The sequence below is a fragment of the Indicator indicator genome, chromosome 14 (genome assembly GCF_027791375.1).
Source record: "Indicator indicator isolate 239-I01 chromosome 14, UM_Iind_1.1, whole genome shotgun sequence".
Classification (NCBI taxonomy): domain Eukaryota; kingdom Metazoa; phylum Chordata; class Aves; order Piciformes; family Indicatoridae; genus Indicator; species Indicator indicator.
The window spans coordinates 14,541,044-14,553,431 of record NC_072023.1 but is presented as its reverse complement, the minus strand read 5'-3'; positions in this window follow the sequence as shown (position 1 = coordinate 14,553,431).

Here is a 12,388-nt window from a genome sequence, read left to right as displayed (position 1 = left end):
GCCCTCTGTACAAATAGAATCAAAACTCCCTGAAATTTAGTTCTAAAATTGATGGCAGCACTGTTTGCCCCAGCCACCGTGTCTGAGAATTTGTGGTTTCAAATTCCGGCCTGGATGAGCTTTTCGGCTGGCTGTCTGGGCGATAGATAAGCTTCTGATGAAAGGTGGGGTGGGAAAAGGTTGTTGCTGGGGTCGGGAGTGGGGGGAGGAGAGGCAAGGCCCGTGTAACAAATGGTTTCCTGTAAACAGCTCTGTCCCCTCTTGAGAAGTGTCAGATGTGTTGTGAGTGCCTCTCAGCAGCTCGCCTGTAAGTGTGTGGGGCTGCTTTGAGGCCACCCTCAATTAGCAAGGTGTGCTGATGACTTCAGGATTGTTTTGTTGTTGTTGTTTTTGTCCTGGGTTTTTGGTTCTGTGTATTTCCTCAAGGTGCTCATACAAAGAAGAGTTTTCAGTCTGATCGTGTCCAAACTGATCTCCCATGAATAAACTTACTTTGACTTGACCTGGGCTCATGCTTCTGTGTGCTTTATTCCACTCTTCCTGGTGTGGTTCTGCTGAGTGTGCCTCTCTTCCTCCTCCTTACGTAGGCATTGCTCTAACAGCTATTTTCACTCAACTGCTGTGAAGACCTGACCCTTGACTAATGCTGAAACCAAACCCTTATCCCAGCCTAAAAGGGGGCCATGTCCTGCATGCTGAAGTTTGACACTCCTCCTGACTGCTCTCATGAGAAGCTTTGTGGGAGTCCCCTAACAGAGGTGCCCTGAAGGGTGTAATTAATGGTCTTAAATAAAGAAGCCAGAATGTATACCTGGGTTTATTTATTGATCCACTTGTTTCTACAAGGCAGGTGTTCTTCCCTTGAAATTAAATATGCCACGTGGCTGCTGGCCCTGCTGTGCCTTCTCTCCTGGGGCTTGTTTCTTTAAACACAAATCCACACCTACACTTAGCTGTGTTTAAATGGACACAGTAGGCAACTTTCTAATTGTGTTTGTGCCTTAGAGGTTACTATAAATTCTGGGCTGAGCACAATACTGGATTGCTGCAGAAACCCCCATGCTGGCCTGTCTGGTCACTCAACTCCAAGTACGTTTTTGTGGTGGTTATGATGCTATTCCTCAAGAAAAGTACCCATTCATATTTTTAATGGTCCTCTGAAACTGTTTTCCTCCTTACTCATCAGGAACTTTCCAGCCTACCTTTGCTTGCGTATCTGTCTGAAAATGCTCATAGTAGCAGTCCCCTTCACCACTACTGTGGCTGTGATCTCCAGGGCCCAATGTTTGGGCAAGCAGAAGTGCAGGAATTGTGTAACAGCACAAAGGAGGTGCATCGGTAACTGATCAACTGGGTGTTTGGCTGGAGTCTAGGATGTGACAGTGTCTGACCAAACTGGTTATGAAAGAAAAGGCAGGCTTCAGCCCCATGATGCTTTTCTGTATCAAGGAAGGTCCTTGCAATAGGGGCCCTACAAGCAACATTACTCTGTCCTTGTTTTCTCAAGATGTTTGGCACTCAATGATATGGACGTTTGCCTCATAGCAGTCCAAAGGGGAAAGAATTTAGCTTCCACTCTGAGTGCTGAGCAGCCTTCGAGAGCACAGGAACTTCTTGTCCTCACCAAACTCAGAAGAGCGAGCTTCCCTTCTGTGCAAAAGTGGGGTGAGAAACAGCAGCATGTTTTAAGGGTTACTGTTTTCTCCCTGAGATGAAAGGAGAAAGTACCTACTTTCAGAGTCCCACCGATCTCACCAGTACAAGCACTAGCTGTTCAGGCATGTCTCAGATGCACTGCTGATGGCTTACCCTTGTGTGATTTTTGTCCTTTCCCCAGCAGTGGCTGAAGTGCTCTGCCATGGTCAGTTTCTTCCTGCTTCTTTTCTAACTGAAGGTGCCTATGGGGATGTTTTCGGTTCTGTATTGCGAAAGTTTTCTAAGGCACAGCATGTCCACCTTCCTACAACTTTGACAACCCTATCTAATCCTCTCAGTAAACAGCCCACTGTTCTCTGAAGCTCTTAGGCCATTTTGTGGGGTTGGACTGGGGGTGTGTGTTGTGTATAAGGCCATGAAATCATCTTGGTTCTACTAAAACCTGTCCTAAATAAGAGTTTCTTAGATGAATACTTACAATAACACAAAGAAGAAGAATTCAAGTCATTGGTGTGAACATTCCCTTTGGTTTTCCTGCACTGATGATTATGTCAGTGTACGTCTGGATCCCAGAGTTTCTCCTGGAATGTCTCCTTTGACCACCTCTGCAATGGTGTGCAGGTGCCTATGAAAACAAATATGATGGTCAAAGCAGAAAGTATTCCTTGAGCACAGGAGCAGACAGGAAGCTGTGTGGCTCTCTCGTTAGTTTTAAGATCGTTGCCAGGAGAGGCAAGGTTTCTGCTGAGATTACAGAACTGCAGGTAAGCTATTTGGGGACAACCTATCCTGTTTGATAATAATTTTTAAAGCAACAGATGGCAGTTGATGACCTCTATGTGAACTGGTGAGGTCTGTGTCTGTTGGTGGTACTGCCCCGTTTGTCAGGTGGGACCAGTTTCTAGCAGTTGCTCATCTGCTCTGGGGTGCATGGCAGAGAAAAGCATCGTTGGGCTGACAAAAGTTGGTGCTTCCCTGCAGTGAGAGCCAAAGATGACAAAGCAATTGAGTAATAGCTGGTTGTGCTGTTCACCAGAAGGACAGGACTATCCGAGAGGCAGCTTGGTCGGAACTGCCTCCACTACCCATTCACCTCCTCTCCAGCCTCCTTGTGCTCTACTGTATCTCTTGTGTCTTTTGGGGAATGTTAACATTTCGATTCTTCCATTCAGTAGAAGGTTCATCCCAGGACTGTTTATCAAGGCATGGCAACAAGTAGGGCAGATGACAACAGGTGGCTGTGGTTCCTGCTGTTGAATGCAAGGGAGCTGTTAATGTGAGGACGGATGCAAAGGTGGAAGCCCTGGATGCAACAGCATCAGCTGAATTAGTGCATGTCTGTCAGAGGTGAGCATTAGTTCAGCATTTCTGAATTAGTGCACACCTCTTAGGTGTCAGGTGAGTGCGTGTGCAGGGCTGGCAGAGTGGTGTCAGGAAGTGGCGTTTTGCTGCTTAGCTTAGTTTCTGTGCACATCTGTGGTGCTGTTCAGGGCTACTGGAGCTCTTGGGCCTGTTCTTAAACGCCATCTTTGCTCTGTGTGCTCAGGCAGCATCACGGCTGGTTTGGTGTTGGGGAAACATGGAACCATGACCCCAGCAGCTGGGTGCCACCCTGGTTCTGAGGTACTCTGGCCTTTGCTCTCAGATGGTGAAATCAGATGCTTTATGTGCCTGGTTCTACTGTACTTTGCTACTTGCCCTCGGCCACTGGTTTTGCTATCAGTTGGATGAGGATCTTTGCTTGTCTTCTGCAACTTCATTGACCACAGTTTTCTCAACTGTCTTTACTATTTACAAGTGGGAGCAGGGAGTTGTTATGGAGGGTTTATCATAAGACAAGGACTCAGTTTGCCTGACTTGCTCTTTCCTTCCTACTTTCACTGTTTCAGCTCAGTTTATCCATTCAGCCCCAAACACACAGGGCCAGATTCTTCCCTGTCTGTCCCCAGTCCATTTTCTTTGTGGTAGCTTGTCTCCAGGACTAGAAAAGAAGCCAGTATTTTCTGTGCTAACAAAGTGAGCATTGTAATACAGTTGCAGAGTGGGTGGATGTGATTGCCGACAGACGTATTCCTTCTGCTAGGGTGTGGATCAAAGCTCAAGGTGACTTTGTTCCTGTGTAAATTCACTAACTTTCCCTGAGGACCTGAAGGGGCAGGGTTGGGAGGGGAGAGGTATGATAAATGAGTGTCAGAAGGAAATGCTCTAACGTAGCATGCACTACCAAAGCATAAATGTGTGCTCTGTGAGCAGCATTCAACTTAGCTGAAGGCAGCAGTCCATGGATTAAAAAAGCCCAGGATGATGTTTGGCTGAGACGTTGAGCCTGGCTCTCTGCAGGCTGCTATCCCAGTGTAATTGCCTGGGTAAGTGGATTAGCGAGCAGCAGCGTGGCTCATTTGGGGTTAGGCAGGTTCTGAAGGGAGTCAGGAGGGCACTCTGCCTCACAAGATGATGAGGCGCAGGCAGCATTTGCTACGGGAAGCAGCACTGCCTTCTACCAGTCAGACCTGTTTGACACCAAAAGCTGTGGCTGACGGTTGGGTTGTCATCGCGTGGGCTTGCTGGGAAGGGTCCCATGGAAACAGTTTCTTTCAGAGCTATTGCTTGTCCTTATCTGCCACGAGGTGGGTCTGGTGACAGCAAATCACATCTTGGGACACTTCTCTGCCTTTGTTGCCATGGGAATCAGTGTCTTCTGCAGCTTTGTCTTCTGTGGAAAAAGAGAAGTATTGTTACCTCCCCTGGCTCGCTCACGAAAACATGCCGAGGATGGAGGGGGGCTGTGGTCAGCCACAGTGAGCCTGGAGCAAAATGTTCATGCTGGGGATAGGGCTGTGAGGTCACTCTGAAAAATCTCATTGGGCCATGCACAGCCCTCTGTGGTAGTTCCTACGTTTGTGTAAAGGGGTAGTGATGCAGGGCACAGAGCAGTGCTCCACTTGCCCTGGGTGTGAGGTGCAGAGCTATCTGACCTCACTGGAGTGACAGGGCTGGGACCTGCCCTTGCACCCACTTTGCAGTTAGTGGAATGTAGGTCATGCAGCCGTCTGACAAGCCAAAATATGATGTCATTTTAAAAGTCTGGCAGGGCCAAGGGGTTTGAATGTCCATCCAAAAAGGATTCAGGTCAGATCCCCTGCCTTTGAGGGGAGGGCTGTAGAGGTGCACTAGATTTATGGGGAGAGGAACCATGTTTTTAATTCCTCCTATATGATGGAGCAGCTCCCAGAAGGGATGTGAGAGCTGCATGCCAGTTCTTCACAACTAGGAGATTAAGGTGCTGTGGAGTCTCTGAAGAGACCTAATAATTTCCCAGGGAGCAGGAGTCCAGTCAGGATCTAAACCCAGGATCTGGATCTCTCCTATGCTTCAGCTTATGGCCAAGCTGTCCAGGGTGCTAGGTAGAGAAGGGAAACTGCATTGGCAAAACAAGCCTTAACTCTTTGGGGAAATTGTTCGGTCTCTGGACTTTTCCATGCTGTACAGAGAGCCAAGGCTCTCATTCTGAACTGTCCTGAGGGGATAAATCAGCTCGGTTCAGAGAACTCCCCATCTTTGTACTGTACATCTCATTCCTTCCTCCCAGCTCTTGTTAGTGTCATTTCTTTAGACGGTAACTGATCTCTATTTTAGTTGCACTTCTTCAGCAGGCTCAGATACCAAGTGAAAAGATGCCTATCTGCCCAAAACTCCTACAAAATAAAGAAGTGGTGTTATTTCCACAGTACAAACGAGGAACTGAGTCAGCAGGAGGCTAAATGACGCATCTGAGGTTACCCAAGACTGCTGCTGGGAACCGAATCTGGCAGTTCCTCTCCCTGCTGCCAGCGCCCTCACCCTCCATTGTGCTGGATGTGGGGCATTGCCATGCTCTGCTTCTGGCCTTTCATCTCAGCCTGGGTCCTTGAACTCTGAAACGAGCCATAAATGCAATTGGCCTCTTTCAAGGGGAAAGAGTGGTTTATCTCAAGCCCTAAACTTTTGGCACTAGAATTAAAAGTAGGATTTTTACTGGTCTGTGTAAATAACCCCACAATTGCAGTCCTGTGCTTTTGCTTAGGCTTTGGTGCTTGTGGTGCTGCTTTCTCCTGGAGAAGTGGCTGTGATGCCTCCAGTTGATAAAAGGTTCATGTTTGTGGCAAAGCTGACATGGGTTTTGCTGCCAAAAATATCGTGCTGCTTCACATTGTGCAAAGAGTCTTCCTGACGATAAATTATTTAAGTCAGAAGTGGTTAAATGCAGAAATATAGATGAGAAATGTGGAATTCTGGAGCAGCAGAAAAGAAAAAAAAGACCATAGCACTTTAACCTGGGATGGAAATAAAACATACAGTTCTCTCTCTAAAATGTGTGCAAGTGCTATATTTTTAACACACACAAAAATATCTATGTAATAAACTGTTTAAATGAGCCATTCAAAAACACAGGGTTTCACTTTCTCATCTAATAGATGCATGTTTCTGTTTATCCTTTTGCATATGTATGAGTATGTCATACACATGTATAAATGCATGAAATGCTCACACCGTTGTAGCTCAAACAGTTTTCCCATATTTCTCCCTCTTCAAGTGCTGTTGTTTAGTCTTCAAGGATATTCATCACAAAATCCACTTTAAATTGTGCTCTCTCAATTTAACAGAAAGGGGCTTCAGTTACAACTTGAAGTTGCTTTTGTTGCCCCGAAACTCTGTTCTTGAAAGGGACTTTTTGGAAGTTGTCAAGAATACTGAAATAAAATGACTGGATAAACCCAGTGAATAATAGAGGGCAGGCTGCTAATGACTCACCACGAAATACCATCAGTGGAATACGCTGAGCTCTGGCTCAGCTCGACCTGGTTACCTCTGCCTCATTGCTGAGTTCTTCGAAATGTGCCACTACAAACGGCTGATGCAGTCAGCTAACCACAGTGAAATGGTACAACTTCAAAGCTCTGGGAATAATAAAAGTCATGTCTGCCACTGTCTGCTTACTCACCCTTGAAAAAAGCTGGTATGAAAGCAGCAGTAAGCGATTTAGGCTCACAAACAACATGACTCGCAGGCTGTGATGTGTTAGGAATTAGTCATGTTTCAAGCCTATGCTTCTGATTTTGCTCAGCAGCCGGTGCCTTGGCCTCTGCCTGCTGTCATGGGAGAAGCAGGGAGCAATAGGGGCAGAGGGGCTCCTCTGAAGAAGCAAATCGAACATGGGGACTACACAGTTCGGCGTGGCAGGCAGCCCTCTGCACCAACATGGCCACATCATTCCCTCTGGTTTGGGACTTGCTGAGGGCTGAGATTTACCATTGCTGCCAGCAGACAAGAGCTGTGGAGGCTGTGAGGTGTATTGGACATGGTGTTTGAAGGCACAAAGGGATGCTTTATTGGCCTGGGGCTTCTCATTCAACAGCTTCCCTGGTGTGGACACCTCTGCAGGGAGGTCTTTTACCTTTGCCAGAAGAAAGGAAGGAAATGTTGTCCCATTGTTCTCAGGCTTCAAAACTGCTTCCCCTCCCCAAAACTGGGGCCAGTGTGGGGCTGCTTTGGTGGTGCTTTTTTTTCATCAGTCTGGGGGTGTGTTAGCCTGATTTTCAAACACCTTCCTCCAGCCTTTCCCTTATTGTATAGCCATATACTTCTGCTGGCAGGCAGTAAACCAGCAGTTAAAAATTAAATCCCTTTCCGGCAGGCCCTGTGAGTGCCCTGTCCTTCCTCCTCACTGCTGTGGGGCTCAGAGCTGCTGTGCTGTTCTTGAGGATGTACAGAGGTGCATCCACTGCCGCTGCAGGGTTTGTCAGAGGTGGGAGCTCACTGGCTGCCAGGCCAGAGCCCTGCCTGGTGCACCCACTTTACCCCAGCAGCCTGCAGACACCACAGGCCAAAGCTCTTTGCTAGGCTTGTATTGTCCTGGGAGCCCATGAGGGCTGTTGATATTTTCACTTGCTGGCCATGGGAGTGGAGTCCCCACATAGAGAGGTGTGGGCACCCATCACATGGCATGCTGGCACTGGGGTGAGCTGTGGTGGGAAACTGCAGAGGAGTATGAGCCTGGGGCTGCAGTGTTCTCCAAGCTGAACAACTCCAACTCTCTCAGCCTTTCTTCACAAAAGAAGCATTCCATCCCTCTGATCTCTTCTTTTGTGGCACTCCTCTGGACTGCTCCAACAGGTTCATGTCTGTCTTGTGCTGAGGACTCCAGAGCTTCATGAAGTACAGGTCTCACCAGAATGAAGCAGATGGGGAGAATCACCTCCTTTGACCTGCTGGCCACAAATCTGAGCAGAAGGGCAATCCCCATGCAATGCCTGCTTTTAATCAATGACAGGACATCTTGCAGGTGAGGCCAGCTCCCTGCTGTAGGCACCTGCAAAGGGACCCCTCCAAGGGGATTACCCAGCTCTGTTGGCAAAGCCCCAGAAACCCGTGTTGAGTTTGGGCTGCTTTAATGTTTAACAGGTGCAGGTGCACCTCTGCTACACAGGCAGTGGAGCAGGAGCCTGGCAGTAGTCAAAAGAGAAGGGGGTTTACAGCACATGCTGCAGGCACTTTTTGAAATGTTAATATCACATCATCTTGCTTCTACTTTTCTGAAGTGGTAGAGCCCAACTTGAGCAAAAATCTTCCATTGGAGCTAGTAGGAGTCACACATATCACTCTTTTCAGCAGCTAGGAATTAATACAGAATATTTTATTCTTTAAAATTCTGGGCAAACATTAACTAATCCTCTCAACACCCTTCTAGGCTAGGTAAATATTACTCTCTCCCCAGGTGCAGAAACTAAAGAGGAAAAGTTATGTGATTTGCTTAAAGCCACAGAAAGAATCAGGTGGGGGTAGAGATGAGGGGGAGGGTTTTTATAGCTTGTGCCTGTACTTGGGCTCATTGCAGGTGCTGCCTCTCAGCCAGTGTTGTTTTATAGTCAGTTGTGGGGAAACATGCTGGTGTCTCCTCAGTGCTTCAAGGAACAGAGCAGCAGACATGTAAGCATGCCTACTACTGTAGCAAAGCTCCAGGGTCTGCCTAGAGGACAGACACTTCTAAGATTCAGCTGGATAGGGTGCTGGGTCATCTTCTCTGGACAGTGCTTTTGCTAAGAAAGGTTAGTCCAGGTGATCCTTTAGGTCCCTTCTAACCTGGTATCCTATGATTTTGTGAAAAGGAAGATGTTTTGTGGACAGGGTTTTCAGGGAGTAAAAGCTTGCTTGCTTTGAAGTCAGTAAAGTTTTGGCCAGTTGGCTTCAAGGCAGAATTTAATGTTGTGAAAAGCTTGTCACTTCCAGGCTGAGCTTGTCATGGGTAGGGGCTGCCTCTCAGGAAGCTTAGCCCCAAGCCGCCTGCCTTTAAAGCAGGTGATAAAAGTTGTCTGCAGAGCTGGACTTGTTTATCTTTGGGATTTACATTGCAGATACAGTGGCAGGACAGGTTGGTGTTTGCAGACCTAGAGGGAAAGCTGAGTGCTTGTTCCTGCCAGTCTGGATGAGGAGGGGGATGCTGCTGCCTGGGCTCTGCTTTCCTGCAGTGCCAGCTGCTGCCCTTGCATCGAGGGCAAGGTTGAGTCTTGGGAAGCCAGTGCCTGGTGCTCCTTTGGGCCACTTGCCTCCTCTTCTTCATGCCCCTCATAGCAAGGTGTGTCTCCCCATTGTGCTTAATTGCACCACAATAACCTCTCCCTGCTCTCATTGCCATGGTGGGTTGTTTCACCTTCTTGCTTGTTTTCTCATCTCTGACCTGGTGAGGGCTTTAGTTCACAGGCAATCAGGTAAAATTCAGTGGAAATATTTGTGTGCAAAGCCACATGTGCCTGCAAAGATAAAAGGCACCTATGTGTCCCCAACGTAGCACTGGGGTTTACCAAATGCTTACCCAGTGACTGCGACCACAGCCACTTCGGGGCAGTTGTCATCCATTGGAAAGCCCTTGTTTGTCATCCTCTGGTCTTTTTGTGGGTTGAGCCTGAAGCAGGGCTGTGGAGTCAGGGTCTATTCCTACATGACAGGCTGCTAGGGAAGGCTCCTGTCTCTGCTGTCTAGTGCCTTGGTTCTTTTAATTAGAGACACATGCTTTCCTGGGCGTTTGTTAACATCTTGTATCTTAAAGTACTGCAGCTTGAGAGCTTTCAATTAAGCCATACTAAGGATATTGAGCACCTCATGAAGGGGGTGCTGCAGAACCAGAGACCATTGTTCTCACTCTGAATTGCAGGGAAGCTCTTTCCCCACACGGGCTTTTTTACTTGGTAGCCAACTGATACACACGGTGGTTTGTTTCTGTCTCCATCTGTTCCAACTTCAGTTTATTCACGGCTCTGTAGGTATTGTACACTCTGCTGCTTTCTCTTTTTCTTTCTTTCCTTTTTTTTTTTTTTGCGGGGGGGGGGAATGGGAGAGCCTCCCTTTTTCATGGTTCACTTATTCATTTTGTAGGTCCCTGGCTTCCCTGTCAAGTTCCTCTTTTGTTGTATTAATTGGTCTTAGATCTACAGTCAGGTGCTGCGTGCGTGCTTCCCGTGTACACCTTAACCATCTGCTGTGTTTCATCTCCATGGCACCCAGGCCAAGTTCCAGCTCTGGTAATGACATCCTGCCTCCCCACATTTTCCCTGTGGTTTAAATTGGCTTTAGTTCACCTTTTTATTCTGTCCTAGTGTGCTCCTTCACTCAGGGCTGGGGAGAGGTGGACTCAGGTGATGTGGGTCTCCAGGTGGCTGGCAGCAGACAGCTCTCTTGTCTGTGAGGAGCAGCCACAGAACAACTTGATGACAACATGAGGAAAACCTTGCATTGGAAAGGAGCTGCAAATTCGCAACACTGAAAGCAGCTGTATGACTTTTGTGGGCATGCAGTGAATTTTGTGTTTCCTCCGAGTCTTTTGCAGAAGAGACTTAGGTGACTTTCTGAAAGGGGTACCATTACCTCTTGCCTGTCGTTCTGTCCAGACAGATCAATTGTAGTTCCTGGAGGAGGTCAGAGCAACTCCCGATAATGTTTACCACTGGCTTTAACACTCCCAGATCTTGATAACTTCAGAGTAAAATTCAATGTGTTCAAGTGATCCCAGAGTGTATTGAAGTTCCAGGAGTCTCACTTGTGCTTTTTCTTGGCTAATCTGATGCCTTAATAGTGCAACAGTTGTTAGCTGTACAGATGGATTCCAGGAGGAACACAGACTGGTGTCTGTATTTGAGAATTGCTCTAGGCAGCACAAGATTTCCTGGGGAAGAGAGCGAGTCCTTGTTACTTTTTATTTATTTATTTGGTGCCTTGTTTTGGTTTTAGAGGGCTTTGTTGGTTTGTTTGTGGTTTGGTGTGTTGTTTGTTTTTAAATACTGGATTCTCATTGATATTGAAGAGATCCTTTAATGCTCAGAACTCACTTAGAAGTGTGACCTGAACTTCTTATGCACTTAGTCTGTTCCTTGCTAGCCTGGAAGCTGTATCTTCTCTCTGCTAATCCTGTTAACTTCCAGTGATAGCCCCAACCATGGAGGTGAGCCACTGCCAGGGCTGTCTTGCCTGTGGTCACCAACTGGGAATCCTTAATTCACAGCCTAGCTCTAGGTGTTGTGCTGAGTCCTGTACCAATAGCTATGGGCACCCAGATGGTGGGGGGGTGGATGGAGGGATGCCCTCCTGCTGTTATTCTTGCTACATATTGCCTAATCTCAGTTTTATTGGAACAACTTGTCTGTTGTAACATCAACAGTCAGTCCTTTCTGGTTATCTGCTTGTCTATATTGTTTTACCTGGGGCAGCTTGTCTGGTGTTTCTCCCTGGGTGTTGTGTGGACCATCACACTGGGTATCAACAGAGTGGGAGTTTAGGGCATAGACCTGGCCCAGAGGCCCCACTGATGCCAATGGAGCAGCCTCTGTATTGGGCTTCTTAAGGACATAAGCATGTCTTGCTTTCAAGCACTGACAAACAAGAGAAAGAGCAAACATATCCTTCCCAGCAGTGTTGCCTGAGAGCCCCAGTAAAGGGCTATGCTCTTTGAGATTCCCCCTTCCCTGAAGTTGCCTCCTCTCCTTTCCCAGCCAAAAATCCAGAGCATTCTGCAGATCACTCTGCAAACTCTGAGAAGGGACTGAAATCACCACTCCCCCTATCCTCCCCAAATCCAGTGTACCCTTTGTGTGGATTAGAGGTTCCCAGATGCTTTCTGAGTCCATGTGTAGCGTTCCCCTCTGTTTCCTTGGTGTTAGGTAGAAGCCAGACCATTTGCCCCATCACAGAATGGGACTAAATTGCATGGCAGGGCCAGGTGCACAACCTGTGCCTCAGACTTTGACCAGGGCCACCACCAGTCTTCTGCCAGCTCCATTATTAGCTGAACTTACCCATGCTAACTTTACTTTTTCCTTTTCCTTGTCTTACAGCCCTGTGTGCAGATTATGGGAAGGGCTGAGACTCTCATATGCATTTAAATCTTGGAAAAATGTGTATGAAATAAAGACCCCCCACTTGTGTGACTGACACTTGGCTACCCAGGCAGGAGCACTCTTACAGCTTTCACAGCAGTCTGGGTGCACAGCTGGAGGTGCCACTCCCGCTAAGAAGGTGGGTGCCTGCTGAGGATGGTAGCAACAGCTGCTTCCCATGCAGCCTTTAGTACTAGGAAAAGTCTTCACGGTTCAGGAAAAGTCTTCATGGTTGAGTGCAGGACCAGCGGTGAAGACTGAACTGCAGGCAGCCACTCAAAAGCAGTGCAGCAATTGGCATCGTGTTTTGTCTCAGTGGGGAAAATGGC